Source organism: Peromyscus eremicus, chromosome 8b (genome assembly GCF_949786415.1).
Source record: "Peromyscus eremicus chromosome 8b, PerEre_H2_v1, whole genome shotgun sequence".
Lineage (NCBI taxonomy): Eukaryota > Metazoa > Chordata > Mammalia > Rodentia > Cricetidae > Peromyscus > Peromyscus eremicus.
In genome coordinates, this window is record NC_081424.1 from 29,340,033 (window position 1) to 29,363,751 (window position 23,719).

Below are 23,719 nucleotides of genomic sequence, written 5' to 3' on the forward strand. Positions count from 1 at the left end.
TGAGAAGCTGCTCCTGCGTGTTTGCTTCTATTCTTACACTGTTGTTAAATTTAAAATTTTGTCTTCGAAGATTATTGAATTAACCTTATGAGATTTTTTTTTTTTTTTTTTTTTACAAAATCATTCTTATTTTCGACACCATCATATTGGATTTCTGTGGCTACATGCAGTAGTTTCTGATGCTAGTAACCCCCGCAGTTAGGCTTTGAGACGCTCCTCATGAAGCCTTTCCATGTACGAGCATCTCTGGTAAATCCCTTGGTTGTACTCTTTGGAGGGCCCACATTACATCTGTGAACAGGAAGAGAATGGATGCTGGAATCGTTCTGACAGAGTGGATCTTATTACATAAAACGACCCGAGAAAATACTTTGATTGATGGTACATGCTTAAACAAACAAAAATCAAAAAAATTATTTTGGTTAGACTGTTGACATGTGACCCCTGTGTGGAAGTTTGTGTGGGAGTTGAGAGGAGATTTCAAGCCCATAGGTTTAAAAAAAACGATAAAACACAAACGGTCATTGTTTCACATTTCTCAACATCGTTCAAAAGTGGAGTTCAAGCAGGCCAGGGTACTCACACCTGAAATTCAGCACTCAAGTGAGGAGGGGTGATCACTTTGAGTTTGGGGTTAGTTGTGTCATGGGGTACATATTGGTTCTAGGACAGACAGAGTGAGAGCCTGTCTCAAAAAAAAAAAAAAAAGTAACCAACAAGTTGAATTTTAGATTCTCTTTTCCACCTACAATTCCTCCTAACTTGAACTGTGGATTAAGTCAAATGGATTAATTAAAATCACTGTGAATGTGGGGAAAGATCTGGCCATAAAAGTTAAAAGGGTAAGTCAGCTGGTAGTCTTTTTTTAATTTCAAAAATCAAAGCATACTAAGAGTGATTTAGAATTAGACACAGGAACCCAGGAAATACTTTCTGCTGGGAGTAACCCCAATAATTTGTTAAGGATAAATGAGAAAATCCATGTTGAAACATAAAAAGACCAAGGAATCATTCATTGACTGTAGTTACTATGCAGTATGCTATGCAAAACTACATATCCCCAAGAAGGATTCAAGGTAACAAAGAATAGTCTTTACAGCAAAGATATGTCCTTACTGTAATATTAGTTTGATATGTACCTTATTTGTCCCAGAAAACTGGTATATAAAAGAGCACTCTAATTTTCATTAGAAAATTATTTTGTTTTCCTTATTTTATAATGAAATATAATAGGCACAAAGATCACTTTCTATAATTAACTGAATGAGTTAAGTTAGGTAGGGGAACATTCAGGTTAATAACAAGGGGAGATAAAGGAGTTTCCTTAGAGTATTTCAATGTGAATAGGTTGTTGTTTGGTAGACAACAAAACTAATAAAGTCTAGGACTTTAGTAATAGAAATTTACTGGTCAGGGTAGAGGAATGCATGGCCACCATGATTCTGCACAAAACATGCCATCTAATATATTCACTCAGCTATGAAATTGTGCCTTCATGTGTGTTAATATACACAGCCAAAAATCATTGGCCAATAACCAAAATATCTCAACTAGGAAAACAATGAAGGTAAGTTGGTATCTAGATGTGTGCTACCCTTTGCAGTTGGGTATTATTCAAACATTTATCTTTAACTTCTTGGTGTCACTTAGCTTTGAAATTAAAGTACTGAAGCAACATATCCAACAGAAAGTGTATGAGCAGAAACAATAAGCAGAGTGTGGGAGACTGAGGCAAGAGGTTTGAGTTCAATCCAGCTGGGGCTATAGAGTGAGACCCTATCTCAAGCACACACACACACACACACACACACACACACACACACACACACACACAAAGAGGAATATTAATGTATTTGAATGCAAAAGAAAGCTGATGACAACAGAGAAGACACAGACCCAAACTTAATATTAGGAGGAATGGAATGAAAACAATTAAGCAAAAGGGGATAATGATATGCAAAGAGGGATGTCTGTGGTGATTGCAAGCTGGAGGACATGAGTTCAAATCTCTAGCCTCTAAGTAAAAGCTGCATGCAGCAGCCCTCCCTCAACCCTAATCTTGCACTTCGGTAGCAAAAATAGGTGAGTTTCTGTAGCTCCCTGGCTAGTTGCTGGCCAGTTTCAGGTTCACTGAGGGACCCAGTCTCAAAAATAAAGGTGGAAGCCAATTTAAGAACATACCTGGCATTCCCTTCAGGCGTCCACATACATGAATACACATGAACACATACAAATACATGCAGAAGCCTACACACACAAAAATAATAATTGAAATGGCTTCAAAAATTAAAGAGGCAATATCAGAAGGTCAACAGGTCAAAACGTGAAAATTCACATACTAACTCTGAATAACTTGAAAAATGATGAAATGCAACACAGTGAACTGACTCAGGTTGAAAACACCTTCACTGTCTTCCATCTTATGAAACAATGGGAGTTTCTTCTCATACAGTTTGACATGGTTTATCTTTGGTCTAAATAAAACTTCGACCAGGGAGGTAAGAACATGTAACTCATCATCCAAAGTCATGGATGAAAATAGAAGCAAATCAATCATTACTGATACAAAGATTCAAAAAAAGTTAATGTAACTAAAAGATGAGATTACTATAACTAAAAGACGAGTTCATAAATGCCCCGTTCATACATGAATATTTTTTAGCCAAATTGCAAATCAGTGTTAGTAGGATAGACTATGGATCTGGAGCCAAGAATTATCAGTAGGGAAAAGGGTAAGTAAAGTGCTCTTACCTTTCATCATGCATAAAAATGAATTCCAGCTGGAAAGAAAGACTAAAATTTCACAATCACACTAAATAAGCTCCATGAGGATAATGCATTGGGATGTCTGCTTTTGACCACGGTCTGGATTTCCTTCCCTCGTTTAAGTCACGGGAACACTTGACCAAAATTATATGATTGGACAGCTTATAATACTGAGCATTGGATGCTGAGGTAATGCAATCACTGAGAAATGGGAATTGAAGAATTCGGGTTTACAGATGTCTCAGATTAGTGCCTGAGCAGTGGTTTCTGGAGTGACGTACACCAAGGGAAAAACCTCAACAGAGCATGGACACGTCAAGCAGAAGGGCTGGCACACACGGAGAGGCCGACTTACCAAGAATCTGCGCAGCAGAACGTGAAGGAAGAGCAAGCCGCAGAAGGTGGAGATGAAGAGCATGAGATCTGCACTTCTGCAAGAAGGGACCCAACTGGTGAGCGGCACGTGCATGAAGAAAACCAGCTATATCTGCTGTACGATCCCTCAAACACAATGGTTGGGAAAGTGTCTAGAGCAAAACTTGTTCCCTGGAGTTGGCTTGCTTTCCCATGACCAACCTGGAATGCCGTCATAGCAGTGAGGACATTCGGTAAAGTGTCAGAGGACACTTGCGTACTAGGGGGACTAAATTAGCTCCAGACCACAGCCATTCTTCATTCATGCTAACAAAGTCTGAAGGCAAGTCTGGAGCGAATCTACTGAAAAGAATTATCTTTTCCGAAAAAATTAACTGCGTACCAAAACCAAGTCCCATCCAATTAAAGTACAACGAAATTCAGGACATAGCAGTCTAAAATGCACCGTGTCTGGTATCTCATCAGATATTACAAAGCACAGGACACATGAGAAGTGGAACATATGAACCCCCACCTGATGAAGCAAAATCAGGTCAAGGGAGAAGACCCAAATACGACAGGATAATCATGACAAGGAATGATAGAGAGCAGAAAAAGAGGAAGCAGCCAGGGGTATAGCAAGTGATAAAACATGCAGAGAAGAATAAAGACAAGGAGCATAGCAGATTCCATCTGTGCCGATCAACTGTCGACTTGACGGAATGAAGAACCAGCCGGGAGGTGGGCATCTGGCCATGACTGGGGGATTAGCTAGTTTATGTTAATTATAGAGGTGAAGAGACCTTTCCACTTTCTGAGCAGCAGTATTCCCTGGCTGGGATCCCGGATGGCAGAGATGGAGAAATGCAACTGAACAACAACATGCCTGCGTTCATTCCTTTCTTTCTGATTCCTTATGATGGATGCTTCAAACTCTTGCACCCATGACTTCTCTAACATGATGGACCGTAGCTTTGACCCGTGAGCCAAATAAACCCCCTTTCCCTGACGTTGATTTTGTCAGAGCATTTTCTCACACTAAGAGGAAAAGAAACTGAGACACTGACAGTTTGTAAGATGATCCGGGTGTTGGTGCCCTCCCAAACCTCAAGTGATAATACTATGAGGTGGGTCTTTTGGGAAGTAATTTACACATTCCCTTGTAAGTGGGTTCAGTGCCATTACAAATAAAGGGTAAAGGTAACTGTCCTGCCCCTTAAGGGTTCAGTGTTGTGCTTCCCTTTTTAAAGGTGTTTTTGTGAAAAATAGATTTTTTTCATATAATATATTCTGATTATGACTTCCTCTTCCCCTACTCCTCCCAGTTCCTCCATACCCCCTCAACCATCTGAATCCACCCCTTTTTTATCTGTTAGAAAATAACAGACTTCTAAGGTATAATAATAAAATATAATAAGATAAAACAAAGGTGAACACGTCAGAATAGGACAAAAGAGAAGGAAAAAGAGCTCAAGAAAAGGCACAAGAAAGAGATATTGACACAGAGAATCACTCATTTGCACACTCAGGAATCCCATAACAATACAAAACCAGAAGCCAGAATAAATAGCAGAGAAGAAGCCCCTCATCAGACGTGGAAGCTACTGATGGTTTGATATTAGACCCCTATTCTACAAACTGTGAACAGTAAATTTCTGTTGTTCATAAGTGGCCCAGTTTGTGGTATTTTGTTATGGTAGTTGAATAGACTAAGATTTTCCAAACTGAAATATAATACAATGATATTTTAAAGTTTTTTTCTGAGAAATGAAAGACAACAAAATAAACAAGCCAGTATTGTCAGTTCAAAATTTTCAGCAGACTGAAATATCTTTGAAAAATGAAGACAAAGACTTTCTCAGAGAAATAAATCACAGAGAAAATTACATTACAGGAGGTGGAGAAAGTTCTTCAGGCAAAAGCACAAGCCATACCAGATGGAAATTTGGCCCTATAAGACAGATTATATGTGTTAGAAAAATAAACAAAAAGGTTTTTTCTTCCCTACTACTGCTAGCTAGACCTCTCCGGCCCACTATTTTTTTAGCCCTCAGGTCAAACATAACATTTATTGAATAAATGACCAAAGACAGGGACTTAAGCTAGAACTTCAAGTAATCCTTGTGTAAACTCCTCTCTGAACTTAGTAAAAGGAAGACATCATCATGGCAAGTGTTTTTTTAAATTTACTTTATAATTTAATTTAATTTTACATATCAGCCACAGATTCCCCTGTCCTCCCTTCTCCAGACCCCCACCCTTTCCCCAAACCACCCCCCCCCCATTCCCATCTCCTCCAGGGCAAGGACTTCCCTGGGGATTCAGCTCAGCCTGGTAGATTCAACTGAGGCAGGTCCAGTTCCCTTCCTCCCTTTGCCCAGGCTGAGCAAAGTGTCCCTGCATAGGCCCCAGGTTCCAAACAGCCAGCTCACGCACTAAGGACACGTCCCAGTCCCATTGTATGGGGGCCTCCCAAACTGTTCAAGTTAATCAACTGTTTCACTTAAGTATACAGAGGTCCTGATCTAGTTGGGGGCTCCTTAGCTATTGGTTCATAGTTCATGTATTTCCACTAGTTTGGCTATTTGTCCCTGTGCTTTTTCCAATCATGGTCTCAACAATTCTCAATCATACAATCCTTCCTCTTTCTCACTGATTGGACTCCCAGAGCTCCACCTGTGGCCATGGATCTCTGCATCTGCTTCCATCAGTCATTGGATGAGAGTTCTAGCATGACAGTTAGGGTGTTTGGCCATCTAATCACCAGAGTAGGTCAGTTTGGGCTTTCTCTTGACCATTGCCAGTAGTTTATTGTGGAGGTATCTTTGTGGATTTCTGGGGACCTCTCTAGCATTTTGCTTCTTCCTATTCCCATGGGGTCTTTATTTATCATGATCTCTTTTTCCTTGTTCTCCCTCTCTGTTCTTGATCCAGCTGGGATCTCCTGCTCCCCAAGCTCTCTTTCCCTTGACCCTTGACCTTCATTACCCCCACTCATGTCCAGTTTGCTCATGGAGATCTCATCCATTTCTCTGTCATTGGGCGATCCCTGTGTCTTTCTTAGGGTCCTCTTTTCTAGGTAGCCTCCCTGGAATTGTGAGTAGCAGTCCAGTCATCCTTTGTTTTACATCTAGTATCCTCCTATGAGTGAGTACATACCATATTTGTCTTTCTGAGTCTGGGTTACCTCACTCAGGATGATTTTTTTCTAGATCCATCCATTTGCCTGCAAATCTCATGATGTCATTGTTTTTCTCTGCTGAGTAGTACTCCATTGTGTATATGTACCACATTTTGTTTATCCATTCTTTAGTTGAAGGGCATCTAAGTTGTTTCCAGGTTCTGGCTATTACAAATAATGCTGCTATGAACATAGCTGAGCATGTGTCCTTGTGGTATGATTGAGCATTCCTTGGGTATATGCCCAAGAGTGGTATAGCTGGGTCTTGGGGGAGATTGATTCCCAATTTTCTGAGAAAGCGCCATATTGATTTCCAAAGTGGTTGCATAAGCTTGCATTCCCACAAACAGTGGAGGAGAGTTCCCCTAGCTCCACATCCTCTCCAGTATAAGCTGTCTTCAGTGTTTTTGATCTTAGCCATTCTGACAGGTGTAAGGTGATATCTCAGAGTCATTTTGATTTGCATTTCCCTGATGATTAGGAATGTTGAGCAATTCCTTAAATGTCTTTCAGTCATTTGAGCTTCCTCTGTTGAGAATTCTCTGTTTAGCTCTATAGCCCACTTCTTAATTGGACTGTTGGGCATTTTGATGTCTAATTTCTTGAGTTCTTTATATATTCTGGATATCAATCCTCTGTCAGATGTGGGGTTGGTGAAGACCTTTTCCCATTCTGTAGGCTGTCGCTTTGTCTTGTTGACCATGTCCTTTGCTCTACAGAAGCTTCTCAGTTTTAAGAGGTCCCATTGATTGATTGTTTCTCTCAGTGTCTGTGCTACTGGTGTTATATTTAGGAAGTGATCTCCTGTGCCAATGCGATCAAGACTACTTCCTACTTTCTCTTCTATCAGGTTCAGTGTAACTGGATTTATGTTGAGGTCTTTGATCCACTTGGACTTAACTTTTGTGCACGGTGACAGATATGGATCTATTTGCAGCCTTCTACATGTTCACATCCAGTTATGCCAGCACCATTTGTTGAAGATGCTTTCTTTTTTCCATTGTAGTTTTGGCTTCTTTGTCAAAAATTATATGTTCATAGGTGTGTGGATTAATGTCAGGGTCTTCAATTCGATTCCATTGGTCTAATTGTTGGTTTTTATGCCAGTACCAAGCTGTTTTTATTACTGTGGCTCTATAGTAGAGCTTGAGGTCAGGGATTGTGATGCCTCCAGAGGTTGTTTTATTGTACAGGATTCTTTTGGCTATCCTGGGTTTTTTGTTTTTCCATATGAAGTTGAATATTGTTCTTTCCAGGTCTGTGAAGAATTGTGTTGGTATTTTGATGGGGATTGCATTGAATCTGTAGATTGCTTTTGGTAAGATTGCCATTTTTACTATGTTAATCCTGCCTATCCATGAGCATGGGAGATCTTTCCATTTTCTGACATCTTCTTGAATTTCTTTGTTTAAAATAGCCCCCCATGTCCTCCGACACTCCTTATCTCAAAACTAAAGAGAGCACACAACCATCATTTCAAAAGCACACTATCTATCTCTTTTTATTATTATTTATTCTTCTCTCATACATTACATCCCAATCACAGTTTACCCTTTATCCACTCCTCCCAGTGCCCCCCACCATAACCTCCCCTCTCCTCCAGATTCACTCCTCCTCTGTTTCCCTTCAGAAAAGAACAGGCCCCCCAGGGACATCAACCAAATATAGCAAGACAAGTTACAATACAACTAGGCAACACACTCTCATATCAAAGCTGGATGAGGCAACCCAAGAGGAGTAAAAGAAACCCAAGAGCAGGCAAAAGAGTCAGAGACACCCCCCACACACACACACACACTCCCATTGTTAGGAATTCCTCAAGAACACCAAACTGTACAACCATAACATATATACAGAGGACCTAACTCAGACTCATAAAAGCTCTGTGAATGTCATTTCAGTCTCTGTGAGCCCCTATCAGGCCTGCTTAGTTGATTCTGTGGGTTGTGTTCTTGCGGTATCCTTGACCTGTCTTACTCCTACAATCCTTCTTATTGCTTCTTGGCCTTTTTGGCTAAGATCAGGTGTAGTATCTGTTCTTATCAATTTAATATCTATCTCTTAATGTAAAAAGGTATGCCTTTCTTCTGTATTCCATTCAACAACACTTTACATTTATATTCCATGTGCAGCCTAGTAGTAGACTATGGGAGCCAATGGATTGATGGTTCTGACAAACTTCCAGCTCTATATAGGACAAACCCTCCAAATGCTACTCTGCCTCTGGGAAAGAGCTAACTTTAAGTGCAATTTGCTATGCTATTTCTGAACTTGCCATGGTAAGAGTTTTCTGGACATTCTGTTTTACTTGTTGATGCATTGTGGGCAATGGACATTGTAGATGGTGCAGTCTGTAGAGTGAAACGGTGTGAAGTCCCAGGGAGATGGCTATTTACAAGCCAAAGAGAGAGGCCTGGATCAGATTCTTCTTCACAGCCATCAAAAGGGAACATCCTTGCCAACAATTTGATTCCAGACCAATTTCTCACTATTCGTTTCCATGAGAACTGACTGAAAACTCTTACATGGGTAAAGAATGACCTGATTTGGTAATACATGAGGTAATACTGGTTAGTGTTTTATTCTATGTATCTTACATAGACATGAGTTAGATAGTGAATGTTTATTAGTGTTGTGATCCATTCAATCTTGGCTTCCATGCTTTACAAAATAAGAGTTAAGACATTCTTCAGAATGACACACAAAGTTCTAAAAAATGCCCTGGGCACATAGAATGTCTTCAGTAAATATAATTTGCTTTGTGATTTTTCTGTAGTTGTTTTCTGTGATAATTTACATTGAATGTAAGCTTCATATCAGGGAAAGGTTTTTGTTAAAGAATACTTCCTTGCATACCTACTTGCTGCTGACACAATACCTGATGGCAGTGATAGCATTACAAATGAAGATGGACAATCTGAAAGTTGAGTTTTAACAAGGAAAAAGATGATATGACTTAAATGTCAGCTTTGCAACAAAGAGAAACGACCAGTCTTGGAAATACCTACAGCACAGTTTGAACTTTATCTTGAATGTCTCAGAGTAGAGCTAATACATATCATGTCATCTCATCCAAAACAAGTGGCTTAAGTGTCCCACTGGTTCTTTCTTCATTGAAGACCTGGCAGTAAAAGGATTTGAGTATCTTTGGTTCCTCCGTCCCTGCTCAAGGAAGAAAATTCCAAAACTGCAGTCAGTATCTCATAGTAATAATAACACAGATGAAGATGAAACAATTAAGATGGACCCTAACTCATTACTGGAGTCCTTGTATGAGAGGAAGTTTGGGGACACACACACACACACACACACACACACACACACACATACACACAGGAACAGTAGCATATGAACAAGAAGACAGCTGTCTTCAAGGCAAGGAGAGATGTCTAGAACATACTCTTCTTTCTCAGCTATGACACCCTCTCGGTTTCCAATGTCTAGCTTCTGAAACTGTGAGGATGTTGATTTCTATTATTTAAACTGCCCAGTCCATGACATTTGTTATGACAGCGTAAGCCAACCAAGTAATAAAATATTAATTCTTTTTAAAACCCAATGGCTTTCATTCTTGGTGTAATATTTGGCAAACAACTGGCAATCTGTCAGTTCTGTAAAGAAATCATAGGAATAGATAAGAGCAAGGCTTGAAGTCAAATAGAAAAACACTCTACAGATATGAATGAACAGTTCCTAGGAGAGGAAAGAAAATGGCCCTAAAATACAAGGAGTTATGCTCACTTGTTTCATAATATGGTAATTACACTGAGCAGTCATCTGTCATGCACCATATGACAAAGGTAAGAAAATAACACGCTCTTTAACGAGACCTTAAAGAAACAGATCCTCATCAGTTGATAGTTTGATGCAATCAAAGACATCCAACTTTAGAAACCTCCACTGAAGTTACAAATGTACAAATTCCTACAAACTTCCCTTCTGGGGGCTCCACTTAGAACTCCATATACCTGTGTGAAGTGTCACAAATGGATCTTAGCCACAGAAACGTCCATCGTTCAATGAGTGATACCATGAATGTTGCTATAGCTATACAATCAAACAGCATATAATGATAAATAAGCTAGAATTCCTATGCACAGTAGTTGCAAAATAACATGGAGTGATACATATAGAGTATGTCTTTAAATGGTTAAACCAATGTTTTATATATATATATATACATATACATATACATATGTATGTGTATGTGTATATGACTAGCATTCATCTTCAAGTAGAGAAAAAAGAATATATATTTTTTCTTATAAGGTGGCTTGGTTATTTAGCGTCACATCTAATACTTGAATTGAGATGAATTTGTGGCAAAGACTATTCTATTGCCCTTCTCGAGAAGAAAATATTGTCCAATTTGTAAAACAAGGCATGCTAACTAAAACAACTTTAATTTATATTTATAATTTAGTCTGCTACAAGCTGTTATTTTGCCTTCTACACTTTGCCATAAAAATTGTTCCTTAAATGCAATCCCTTAATATGTATTAAGGGCCCAGTCCTATCTGCTAAACAGTGGTTGTCATGCTTAATTAATCTCGGGCATTCAAATAACAGTACTCATATCTTTCCAGATTCTTTAGTAAATCCTGCTTGTTGCAGCAGCGCCTTTTGGGGAAGTACACGGTTGACACTTTTATTTTTTGTGTCACCTGTCACTCCTAGTAGTGGCAGCTGTGTCCTACCTGACTTACTCTAAAGCTCCCGCTCTATCACCTGAGTCTGGGATACTGAGCGGCCCACATCTCCCATTTGCCACATTGAAGAAGAGGGAGTTAGGACCCCAACCTGAAATGTGATGAATTATTGAACAAGTAGTTTGTGGGTGATTGAAAATTACCTGCAAAAGAGTGCTTATCTCCTTGAGGCACATCGAATGCCAGCAGAATTCAGCCAATTAGACTGACTGTCTCTTCAATGAGTTGCGACCTATCCATGGTAATGGCTTATTATGATGATAAATGAACCCATCTCTCAAACTGAAGCCTGAGTACACACTTCAGCAGTTTCCTTGAATCATGAGGCCATTACCTCTCAGCCTCAGATCGACAGCAGTGACAGCCACGGAGGCAGAGAGCACACATGACTAGACACAGATGATTGTTTCACCCTGATGAATATATTCACAGCGATTTCCAAAGAAATGGGCCTTCCTTGTGCTTTATGTGTTGATAACCTGAAAGAGTTATCATACTGGCTTCCTCCATTAGGAAACATCCCTCCCTGGGTGTAATGCTCTGAGATGACTGGACTCGGAATTTTCATTTATTAAGTCTTTGGTTGTTTACAGTATTGGAATATTTCATTCTTGTCTCTCTCTTGGTTGTGCAACAGTTCCAAAGAAAAGTATTTTTTTTCACTGAACACACATGAATAAATGAATATGTTTTTGGAAGAAAGAACTTCACCCATTAAATTTCACATTTCATCTTTCATGTGAGTTGGAGAAACTATACCGAACTTCCTTTTTCTTTATAGAGAAATTTTATCACTCAAATGTACATACTTTGATTTGGGGCTGTGAAGGTGTGTTAAAAATTCTGTAGGTAGTTACTGAAGCTGGATAGTTTTAATATTCGGCTATAGACATCTTTTTGGCTTTAGGAGAACCTGAGTAGTTATTTCACTATATACATATGTAGATATATATACACATATATGTATATACTTACATACATTTAATAATAAGTCTTAAAATTTCTTACAAAGTATTAGACAAATTTTGGCTTATAAACTTATTTGTATTGTTTTAGCGAAGCCTTGAGGAGAGACAATATCTTGATTAACTTGAAATAGCAGCTCAGAAGGTGTGGGGGTTCAGGATTTTAGGCTTTAGGGGAAATAGGCAGTTTTGAAATAGTTCCTGCATGACAGGTAACTCTCTGGGACTGTGCAGAACACAAGATATAAAACCTCGACATTTGTCAATAGATCGAGGCCAAGATCTAGAATCACATATTGCAGAAGCTGATATAAATCTATAGGTATGTTAGTTTAGATGGATCTTAGTTGAGGAAGAAAATTGTCTCAGCACTGACTCAAGCATGTATTCATCTATTTACAAATCAGGAACAGAAATTATGTGAACTCCCAATATTGTTTATCATGGGAACAAGGAATTCTGTTAGCCTTAGTTCTTACAGACAGCAGCTTTATGAAATCTGGGTAGTAACTTTGTTTCAGTATACTCACTTTCCCTCCAGTGATAGGTGGATGAATACCAATACCTAATTCATAGAGCTACTGTGAGGATTAAATGAATTAACAAGCATTCATCAGTTAAGAGGAGGCGTGGAAAATAATAAACACCTGCCAGAAGCTATTGTTGTTAACTCTAATTGTGCCTATATTCCACTGAGGCTTTACAACTCTTCCCCAAGACAAGAAAAATGAAAACAGGAAAAAGAAGAAAGGGGAAGAGAAAAGTAAGGTAGAAAGAGGGGGGAAAAGGAGAGGGAAGTAGGAAGTAGAGAGGGAGGAAAAGGAAAGTGAAAAACAGAAAGAGTAAAAAAAAAAATGGAGCGCAAATGGAAATGGATCAGAAGGGCCCATTGATGTATATCTAATTTTAGAGTATTTTGTTTATCAAGTGACTGCCAGGAATTCTTATCCTGTTTACAAAGTGTTGCTGTGGTGGGAGAGTGAATGATTTTTCTCTCTAATTTTCATCTGAGGCTGGATTTGAAGGGATCATCAGCTTCACCGTTCCAGAAAATGTCCTCTGTAATGAAATGGAGTGGAAACAACCCACAGGGAAGAAGTTTCATTGACCATTGAAGGTCTCCAGGCAGTTTGCTGCCTTAAGCTTGTTTCCACCCACAGCACAGAAGGAAAAAATGAACAGTGTGTTGCTCTTGTTCCTATTCTGATATCAAATAATTTTAAATTTGGATGCAATAGTATTGATTAAAGATTACTTTGTTTGGCTTCCCCCTCCTTCCTCGCCCCATCCAAATAAGTTTAGAGATACAATTTCAATACTGTAACACATAATCTTAATTACATTCTTGATCAGGACTCTTTGCTAACTTTAAAGTGTAGTAATTCAATGTATCTCACTGTCTGGCAGATACATGGAGGATGATGGATAGCATGTTGGTTTGAAAGTAAATCCTTTCTGTTGTGCCAAGCTCTTGATCTTTGTGTCAGTAAAGATACTTAGGCGAGGGAGAATGTTAACTATGCTGGGAATGAAGCCCACAACAGCTTGATTCCTGAGGCACAGCCTGGTCAGGGTTTAACTCCATCTTCCTGACTCACACACTGTAGTATTTTTACTAAAAGGAGACAGAAGAGACGAAGGGGTGGGGAAAACACTCAAATCTAAGTCTGTGTTTTAAACTGAGTTCTATTAATAGCCATGGCAATCTCTGATGGGTGTCTCTCCATCTACTCTGTATCTTTGTAGGTAATTAGAGTCTTCATTAAACATCCGCACTGCTACCTTATCCTAGGAGACTTGGGCAAATACCTGAGAATTTATACTTTTGTTGAAATTCTCCCTCCATCCTTCTCTCCCCCCATCCTCCTCCTTCCCTCCCTCCCTCTTTTTATCTTTCTCCCTTCTCCCTCTTTCTCTCCTTTCTGGTGTGTGTGTGTGTGTGTGTGTGTGTGTGTGTGTGTGTGTGTGATGCTTTGGGGCAATTTTATATGTGTATAACAAAAGATGCTTTCCACCTTGTTTGAGACATCATCTTTTTGTTGTTTCCAGCTGTGTGTGTGAGGTTAGCTGGCCTGCCAACTTCCATGGAGCCTCCTGTCTCTGCCTCCCCCCTTGTTATAGGAACACTGAGCTACTGTGTCCTGCTTTGATGTGGTCTATAAGAATTTGAAGTCAGGTCACCACATGGGTGCAAACATTTTATTCATGGAACCAACTCTCCAACCCCAGAATCTATAGTTCTAGCAAGCTTCCCACCCCACTTTCATCCACAAATACAAGCTACTCTTTTAGGATGACTTCTAAAACTACTGATATATATCATCTGTAGATGGCTGTACACACTTAGGCTTTCCAAGGCTTAAAAAAATATACTGTACCATGCTTTATTTGAATTCAGAGGCCAGCTTTATGATCCAGTGGTTTAGTATGTACAAGAAATCCCTCAAATGATTCTCTTTTAGCTACCACTAAAAGTTATGCAAATTTAAATTTATTATCAAATTCATTATAAACAGAATAATCTAGGCACACACATTCACACAGGAAGAAAATTAATCTCAGCAAGCAGCTGTTTTCTTTTAGAATAGGAAGTCTGAAGTGCACAGCCGTTAATATTCAGAATGAGGAAGAAGTGAGACTTGGCGGGAACAGAATGTTTTGAGGGTGTTGGGAACAGTTTCGTGTCCTACAAGGGCTTCTAACATTCCCGAAGTTTGTTAAGAGTGTTGCCATCTGGAGACTGCTGCTACAAGGTGAGTGCCAACGGAGGCAAATCCTTTACTTCACTTACACAGCTTCGACTCCTCATAAGGGAGTTAAAAGACTCAGTTTGCAAACAAAATCGTTTTTTAAATTGCAATGTGTGTGTGTGTGTGTGTGTGTGTGTGTGTGTGTGTGTGTGTATTGGCATGAATGATCAGAGGACAACTCTCTGGAGTAGGTTCTCTCTGACCACCTTGTAGGATTTGGGTTTCAAATTCAGGTCATCAGGCCCCTGTGCAGTTGCCTCTGCCCAATAACCCAATAGCAGGCTCTTCAACAAAATCTTTAGTAGAACGTTCAAAACACACAAATTAGGTGAGAAGTCCGGGGAAGATAGAGAGGGGATGGGATGGCCCAGGTTAGATGGAGGTAGGGGTGCCTCTTGCCATAGAGAGAGGTAGATACCAACCACACTGTATGGAAGCAGATAGGAGTAGTTATGGCTTTCAGAGGGAGGTATGAATGCTGCTAGTTCACCAGAAAGTAGGAGGGGCACTGGGTAGAGAAGGGAGAGATTGGCATACGTCTGAGGAGATGGGGATGTGGCATCAAATGATGAGGGATGGCACTGATTCAAGATGAGTGAGAAAAGCTCCCGTTGCAGGACAGATGGAGATGGTGCTGGTTACAGGGCCACAGGGCAGGACCAGGTGACAGCATCTGACCTGGTGGGTTTTGAAGTGGGAGACTGGAATCGTGGCTGAGACAGGGCCAGTGGTGTTGATGGTAGATAATGCGGGTGACCGAGTTAGGCACCCTACTTGCATGTAGACCTCCAGTACTCATCTGATTTCCTCTTAGAAAAGCCTAATTCTGGAAAAACATGTGAAAACAAATAGATCATGTGAATTAGAAGTTTTGTGCAGATTTAAAAACCTTTGATTCTTACACCATAGAATATCATTCACTCAGTTGACTATGAGGTAGGAAATAATAACTCTACAAAGTATGGGAAAGGCACCATCTAACAACAGATGAAAAGAAAAAAATTTTACCCAGTTGGGCTATTCTCCACATCCAGATGCGCTGATGAAACATAAGCCCAGCCATAGACAATGTGAGAAGTGTCAAGCAAAGCAACTAAGATGATTCAAGACCCCGAACAACTAGTGTTTGGGACACATCACTTTCTGCCTACATTGCAGAAAAAGCCATTGAACTTCTTTCTACCCTTACCTCCCAGCTCTAAAATGCTATTCACATACCTGGTGGAGGGATGCTTTCAGAACCTCAAATCTGATCACCTATTCCTTCCTTAAGAAGCTTTGCATTAGAAGGATAAAGTGGAAACCCAGAGTGCTTTCTACACTCACAGCCCCCATGAAGCTTAAGAAGCCAGTAGTCCACTATTAAATATATATAACTATCTAATGCTTTCTCAGTTTTCCTGATTCAGTATTTCTTTTGTGGGGTATTTCATCCACAATTTTCCTGATTGATTAGCTTTTGTTCATCCAGAACAATGAAGATCAGGTGTTGAGTTCTCTAGGGTTCATCTCTGACAGCTCTTTCTTAGTTAGGCCTTCCCCTGGGACCTCCCGACACATAGAAACTTTTTTTTTTACTCTCTACAAATTTGTTGCCTCCCCCAACACTTACAACTTGATTCTGTGCTCCCAGAGCACACAGATTACTTCAGATAGAAATTCCACAACTTCTTTTGAGTGAGTAAATGTGTGTTTCTGTGTTAACGTTTATTTCTATTTCCTTAGAAAATGAGGAAGGAAAAGTATATGTTGAATTCTCTTAAATGAAAAAAAGTTTGAAACCTCATTAAAAATGCTTGCTTGGATTTTCCTAAGAAGTGTCTGAGCAGATCTTCTAAATATACATATATACATAAAATATGTCTGGAGTCATTAAGGTCCATATCTGTTCAGTGCCAAGGGGAAGGCCTAAATAGTTTTCTAAATTCTTTCCCAACCCTCAAATTTTCTGTGCTTATAGAGCACTAGGTGGGTAAAAATATTTTCCTATGTGTTCTGGAGGAATGTGGAAGCAAAGTTTCAGGGACAAGAAGACTATGAATTGTACTCTATTAAGTGGACTCTACATTCTGTTGTGTCCTGATGCAGCCTCTCTGTGTGCTCTGTGGTCCATCCATTCCAGGTCAAAAGGGAGTATGGACCAATAGGGATTCCCTTTGCCTCTTAAGTCAATGTGTTTTAATCTGTTACCTGTTTTGCATTTTGACAACACCTGGAATGAAATGTAGAAGGTGAAAAGCCAAGCGATTAAGTCATTTGAATAAAGAGGCACAGCTTCTCCTGAGTCCAAGCACACATAGAATTTACAACTTCTTGACATCCACTTAGACCTCTTTCTATGTTTCAATGCAGGATGTTAAAAAAAAAGAGCAGGCCACTTTATCAACAAGATGGGTTAAAAAATCAAACAATTTATTTTGAAACTTCAAGTTTATGCCATCAAATTTAAGAATTTTGTTAAAATGAACCTAGTCTGTTTACATTTAGGAAGCAGCTGTCTTTCAAGATAGTAAAATAAATAGATACAATAATATTTGGTCAGCTGTGGCTTGCAATTTAAATGCTTGGTTTAATACTATTTAGTCTGCCTCATTCTAAAATATGTTCTCCAGTAGAAGTATATGCATTTTAAAGTATTTCAAGTGTTCATTGTGGATTCCTAGATCTAACCATCTTTCTACTACTCTGCATCCACTGATTAGAAATGATACTTATTTTTCTTCTCTCTGTGTGTGTGTGTGTGTGTGTGTGTGTGTGTGCGCGCGCGCACGTGTGCATGCATCTGGGTATGAGTGCAAGTGTGGAGGCTAGAGTTCTATATTGGATATCTTCATTGATCTCTCTCCATCGTATTTTTAGAGTCGCTCTCTCAACTGTAACTCATCTATTCAGCTTTGCTATGTGGCCCCTGAGCCCCAAGGATCTGACATCTCTGCCTCCCTACTGCTGGAATTGTGGTTGGCATTACTACACTGGCTTTTTATGTGGGTGCTGAGAACACAGGTCCTTGTGTTTGTTCAGCAAAAATTTATCTACTGAGCCATCTCTCCAGCCATGTCAGAATATGTTTTCTAAGACACAAGTTACTTTCAGATTTAAATTTTTAAGTGACAAAATGACATGGGCCATGGTCATCATCATGTTCTCCCTGGCTTTGCTTTTTATAGATGTTCTGTACTTGGGGGGCATTCCTGAATAGCCTTTTCAGATTGGCTTATTTTACTCTGTAATATATATCCAATTTTCTTCAATGTGTTTTCATGGCCAATAGATTATTTGATTTTAATTGTGAGTAATATTCCTTTGCCAACATGGGCCTCAGTTTAGTTATTCTTCCATCTACTGAAGGACATTTTAGTTCAAATGAATATTTAGTTCAAATATCCAAATTTTGTCGGTATCCATAAAGCTATGAACTGTTGTGTGATATTTTGATTATATTCTGAAAATAAAGTTTGCTTTCCATCAGAGGGCAGAGCTAGCTTCTAGCTGACCAAAATTAACCATAGAGGTTTTGGAGGACTGAGGACAGATAGAGAGATAGGAAGTAGTAGAGTGGGACTTAGAGAGGGTCTTGGCCTTATAGATGGGGGAACAAAAGAGATAGGAGGTCACTGGTCACTTCTCTGCCACTTCTCTGATCATTCAGGTTCTTACCCCATATATGACTCCCAAGATTTTGTTCATAAAGAATAATTAGATAAATGTATCATCTGTCACCCAATATGGGGCGTCACTTGTGGGTGGAGTTTTCTATCCCATCTGCCAGCTCCCAAATAACCACACAGAGACTTCTTGTTAATTATAAACACTTGGTTGGTGGATTAAGCTACTTTCTGACTAGCTCTTATAACTTAAATTAACCCATTTCTTTTCATCTATGTTCTTTTATTACATGGCTTGATTATGTTTACTTTGTAATGCCAATGCTGCTTTCTATGTGTATGGCTGGTGACTCCCTGTGTCACCTCCCTTCTTTTTCTCAGTGTCCTCTCTGCCCCCAAGATCCTGCCTAGCTATTGGCCATTCAGCTTTTTAATAAACCAATCTGGGCAACAAATCTTCACAGTTTACAAAAAGATTATTCCACAAGAATAAATACCTGGGCTGTTGTTTGTACTTGTTCTTTGTATCTTTTCAGTTGTGTAGGTAAATAGCAAGGAGTGTGGCTACTACATTGTATGGAGAATAGTTTTGTCAGAAAATGTCAACATTCTACTCCACTATATTATTTTTATATTCTCAATAGGATGTGAGCTTTCATGTTTTCATATCTTTACTGACATTTTGTTGCCATTATTTTGCATGTAAGCTATTCTAATAGGTGTGTGGTAATATTTTGTTGTGTTGACTTATGATTCTGTAATGATTTACAGCATTGAGAAACTCTTCATATGCTTGATTTGCATGTGTACATAATATTTCACAAGTTGTCTTCATGTGTTTGCCCACTTTTGAATCACCATATTTATTTTCCTTCTATTGATATCAAAGAAATACAATAATTTGGGAAAGATTTTCACTAGGTATAATCTCTTGCAAATACTTCCTTCACATCTGTAGTTTGTATTATCAATGTTTTAACACCTTTTTACTGAGTATATGATTTTTACTTTTGATAAAATAAAACTGTAGCCTATACATCTTAAGCTTATGGATAAAATAATCATTTGGTGTAAATAGGAACAGTAATGGTTGAGTGTCCCAAAAATCAGCTCACAATGTGATAAAAATCTCCAATGAGAAAGAAAATTTTATTTTTGAAATGGTAGAAAACTCATAGAGCAAATGGGAAACATAAACTCTGATTGTGCCATCCTGGTAACCTGCAGCAACTTTCTACAGAGTAAATACAGGTGTGGAGATAACAACTTCATCATTTATATTTTATGAAAATGCTCTTCCTTTATTTTCTTGTCAGTTTGATGGTAGAAGAACATCCTTGAGGGCAAAACATATCTTTTCATATGTTAGGGCTGCCTAGAGCAGATCCTGGTATGTTATATAAATAATAAGTAATCTTTGTAATTAAAATGATGTTCTTTAGATAAAGATGGAGACACACATTTATCTGAATAGCCTTGAGCTAGTTTTTACAATAAGTAGATTTTTACTTTCCTAGAATATGTAATGAATCATGCTGTGTTACCAGTAATTATGAATTAATGGTTAAAATACAAAGGATATTGTCTTGGAGGTATGGGATAATCTACTTTATGACTAACGGTATTTATCATGAAGATGCAAGCTACTGTTGAATTGTAAAAAGCTATGGAATATCTATTTTCATTCTTAAAGAAAACTGTTCTTTCTTTTTACTAACATAGGACATATTAATAGATAATAAAATAAAACCAGTAAAATAAAACTTGCAGTATTTATGATGTAGACTTTCTGGTACAGAATTAGAAAATATTTTTAAGTTATTTAGAATACTTAGAAGGAGGTCTAATTATTAGGAACTCATATTATTGCATAAGCTTATATTAAGGTCTTCATTTCAAAAATTATATTTGGAGAAAGAAAGTAAACTATATAATTATATTCTTAAAACACTAGGTAAATTAGGAGTGCATTTAAGATACAAATCAAACAATTTTAGAATCACTAGCCTCTATGATACTTCTTTTTTTCTACAAGTCCAAACATCAGTTGTCTACAGTGTGCCCATGTCCAAAGGTTTGTAGTTATATCCACTGTATAAATATACCAGCACAGAAATGGTTTGGGCAGTCTTTCAGTTACTTTTAGCAAATAGCTAGTCTCTTTGTGTCATCGTTGGCCTTCTCTTTAAGTCAAAGAAACATGTGTCACTAGACCATTGTCAATAAGGCTACCAAAAAGCAGTACATTGCTCTATCCAAATGATTTTTCTCCTGTGAGTGCCCTCAAGGTGCTTTGCATGTATATCCTCTATTTTCAGGTCACACACAAATCCAAATCTTTCATTCTGTTCATATTACAACACAAAGTTCTTCCCCCATCAAAATGATAACTAAAGGGTCTGGTTAATGCTTTTTGAAATTTTCTCATTGAAAAGGGAGTCAAACTAAGTTTTCTGGGAAGCCCCAGTATGTAATTTATTCTAGACACATTCATAGATGAACACAGTTTCCTACTTATAGGCTGGGGTCTAGTCAGCCACTGTGACTTGAGATGAGTCTGGAGCTCAGACACAGATGGGCCTCATAAAGTTCCCCCACATGCTAATCATCTTTCTTTGAGAACAATGCATTTGGGGCAATGGCATACAGTTTGTATCCAGAAGACTCCTAAGAACCAGGTAGAGTCTAAAAGGACCCTCTCCCTTTGTCCCTTAGAGGTAAGAGAGGTAAGGGAAGTTGTGACCATGTGTGATCCCACTAGACCTATTCAAAAGTCAAAAGCTTTTGCCTCACAGCACTTGAATTTGCCAGAATTTATTGATTTCTTTTTCAAATACAGAAACATCAACTTTTCATAGTCATTTCAGTCATTTTAATGCAAGAAAAGAAAATGAGAGTAATGAATCAAAGCTTAAAGACCTGAAATATGAACTAGATTAATACAGATAATGTGCCCAAATCCATTATTTCAGATGACATTAAGAGCAGCTTCGCCATTACTACAGATGGCATCCCAATTAACTCCTAATAAATCAAAAACAAGAGTGCATTCATATTGTAGTAATCTAATGATATTTGAACTGAACTGTCTCACTCTATTGTGAAAAAGTTCAATGTTTTTCTCCTCTGAACTCAAAACAGCTTACTGCAAGGAATAGTGTTTTGCTGACCTTAATGTGACCTTCAATCTCCTCACATCCTTACAGACAATAGCTGTTCAATGGGCTTACTGTATCCAATAAAACTCACTAAATCTTAGTTTAAAAACTTGTGTTTCCAATTAGTGTACTCAAGAAAACTATAAAGCCTTTCATGAAAAATGGGAAAGTTATATCTGGTTGTTAAAACCTTGGGGAAACCTGTAAATTAGATGCACACTATCTCTGCGATATAAAACAGCAATAGGTCCTAAGATAAAATAATGATTTTTCACATTCTTCAATAACATTTATTAAATGCCTAGTATTATCCAGTACCTTCTGAAAACTGATTATAATGAAGAGATTGTGGTTATTATAACATTGTCATATAGTCGGAGGTAAAATAAATGAGAGAATTATGGTGATCTAAGTACAGAAAGAATTTGAATAGGAGACAAGATGAAATTATATTTTAAGACAGACAGTGTTGCTCATTTTCCATATTTTGATTCCAATAAAATCATACATATAGATAATATTTTCAAGTACTTAAATTTCAATGTCTGGTCAGTTTTGTCAAACAGAAGCTACATTTATTAAATGCATTACTGAATGATAAATTAATATTATCAAAGATATGTATATTAGACCCTATGCTTACACAGTTAGGGTAATAAAATGGTAGCAGTAACTGAATGTAGCTTAGGTTTGGCGTATTTTTTGACATAGATCTCATGATGCACGCCAGGCTAGCTAGAAGCTAAAAATCCTTAGTTTCTGCCTCTGAGGGCAGAGATTAAAGCTGGTGCCATCACATTTAACTTACATAAATGCTTTTCAAGTGTCTAATGTATGATCAACACTAGCCTGTTCATTTGGTAGGTCCCATGTTCAAGCTGTTCTGAGGGAAACAGTAGTAGCAAATTGGAGTATGTTTGATGTTTATCTCACCTGTGGATAAATTTTTAGATAATGAAATATTGCACTTTATTATTTCCAGATAAACTGATTGATGAACTTTATCTATCAGAATTTTAAACCAATGAAGCCTCATCAAAAACTTATGTAAGATATTAAAAATAAACAAAAAAAAACCCTTATGTGAGCACAAGCAAAGAATGAGAAGAATAGATCCCAGTGGTTTCCTCTATACTTAGAATTTATTCCCAGTTCCAAGGATAAACAAGAGCAATGTCAGCAGCTTGAGAAGCTTGAGAAGAAGTCAGGTAATGTACTAACAACATTGAAAGTATTTAGTATACAGAGGCCATTTCAAGAGCTTCTAGTATTCGGGGCTAGAGAGATGAATCAATGATTTAGAGCACTGGTTATTCTTCCAGAAAACCTGTGTTTGATTCCAAGAACCCACAGAGCAGCTAATGGCCGTCTATCTGTAACTGCAGTCCCAGGGAGTCCTACACCCTGTTCTAGCTTCTGTGGGTACCAGGAATACAACTGGTGCACAGACATACTTGCCAGTTGTTACGTACATACTTTCTTGTGTACATAAAAAAAAAATGGTGTCATGTAATTTAAGGCTCAAACTGATGATGGCCTATCAACCACAAATGCACTTTTTGCAAATCAGAATGAAAAGTGGGGTGGTATAACTTACTTTTAATCATACTGAATACAAAATCTTAGTCAACTCTGTTCCTTTCTCTTAAATATGTTAAAATGTCATGCTGTCAAAATATTTTTCAACTAATATCATTTAACAGTAAGACATTTATTAGTTGAATTTCAACTGGAACTTAAAATAATTGGTAAAAAGCATAGAAAGCTGGGGATCATAATTAGTATTCTTATCATTGCTAAAACTCATACAAGGGTATATACTTTTGTATCATTTGTATAATTTTATGTACAAAATTATTAATCCTGGGTATTAAAAGTAATCTAAAATAGATTTTAAAGGTCTGTATTCAGTAATATCTTTAAATAGTCTACCAAGATTTTTTTTTTAAGTATGAAAACATATTTTGCTACATTGCTCCTCCTAAAAGGATAGTGCATTCTTCTGAGTAAAAGGCAATCTTAAATCAACAAATTACTAGTTTAAAGTAGTGTTTATTTCATTTCTTTTGAAAATATTTTTGTACATATTTTATTAAAAATAAATATATCATAACATATTTAATAAATAAGTATCTATGTAGAATATACACACACAAACTTATATTGGATATTCTTCTTACTTGGGGATGAAGTATCTAACTGGAAGAAACTTAAGACAGAAAAATTTATTT

The 23,719-nt window shown here is 37.9% G+C and overlaps 1 protein-coding gene and 1 pseudogene across 1 annotated transcript in view; both read left to right on the forward strand.

Annotated features, from left to right (window-relative positions):
• Lama2 (laminin subunit alpha 2) overlaps window positions 1-23,719 on the forward strand; it is a 581,125-nt gene that overhangs the window by 272,307 nt on the left and 285,099 nt on the right. The gene's annotated exons all lie outside the window — the stretch shown is intronic.
• Window positions 8,295-8,412, forward strand: LOC131918910 (U2 spliceosomal RNA; annotated as a pseudogene).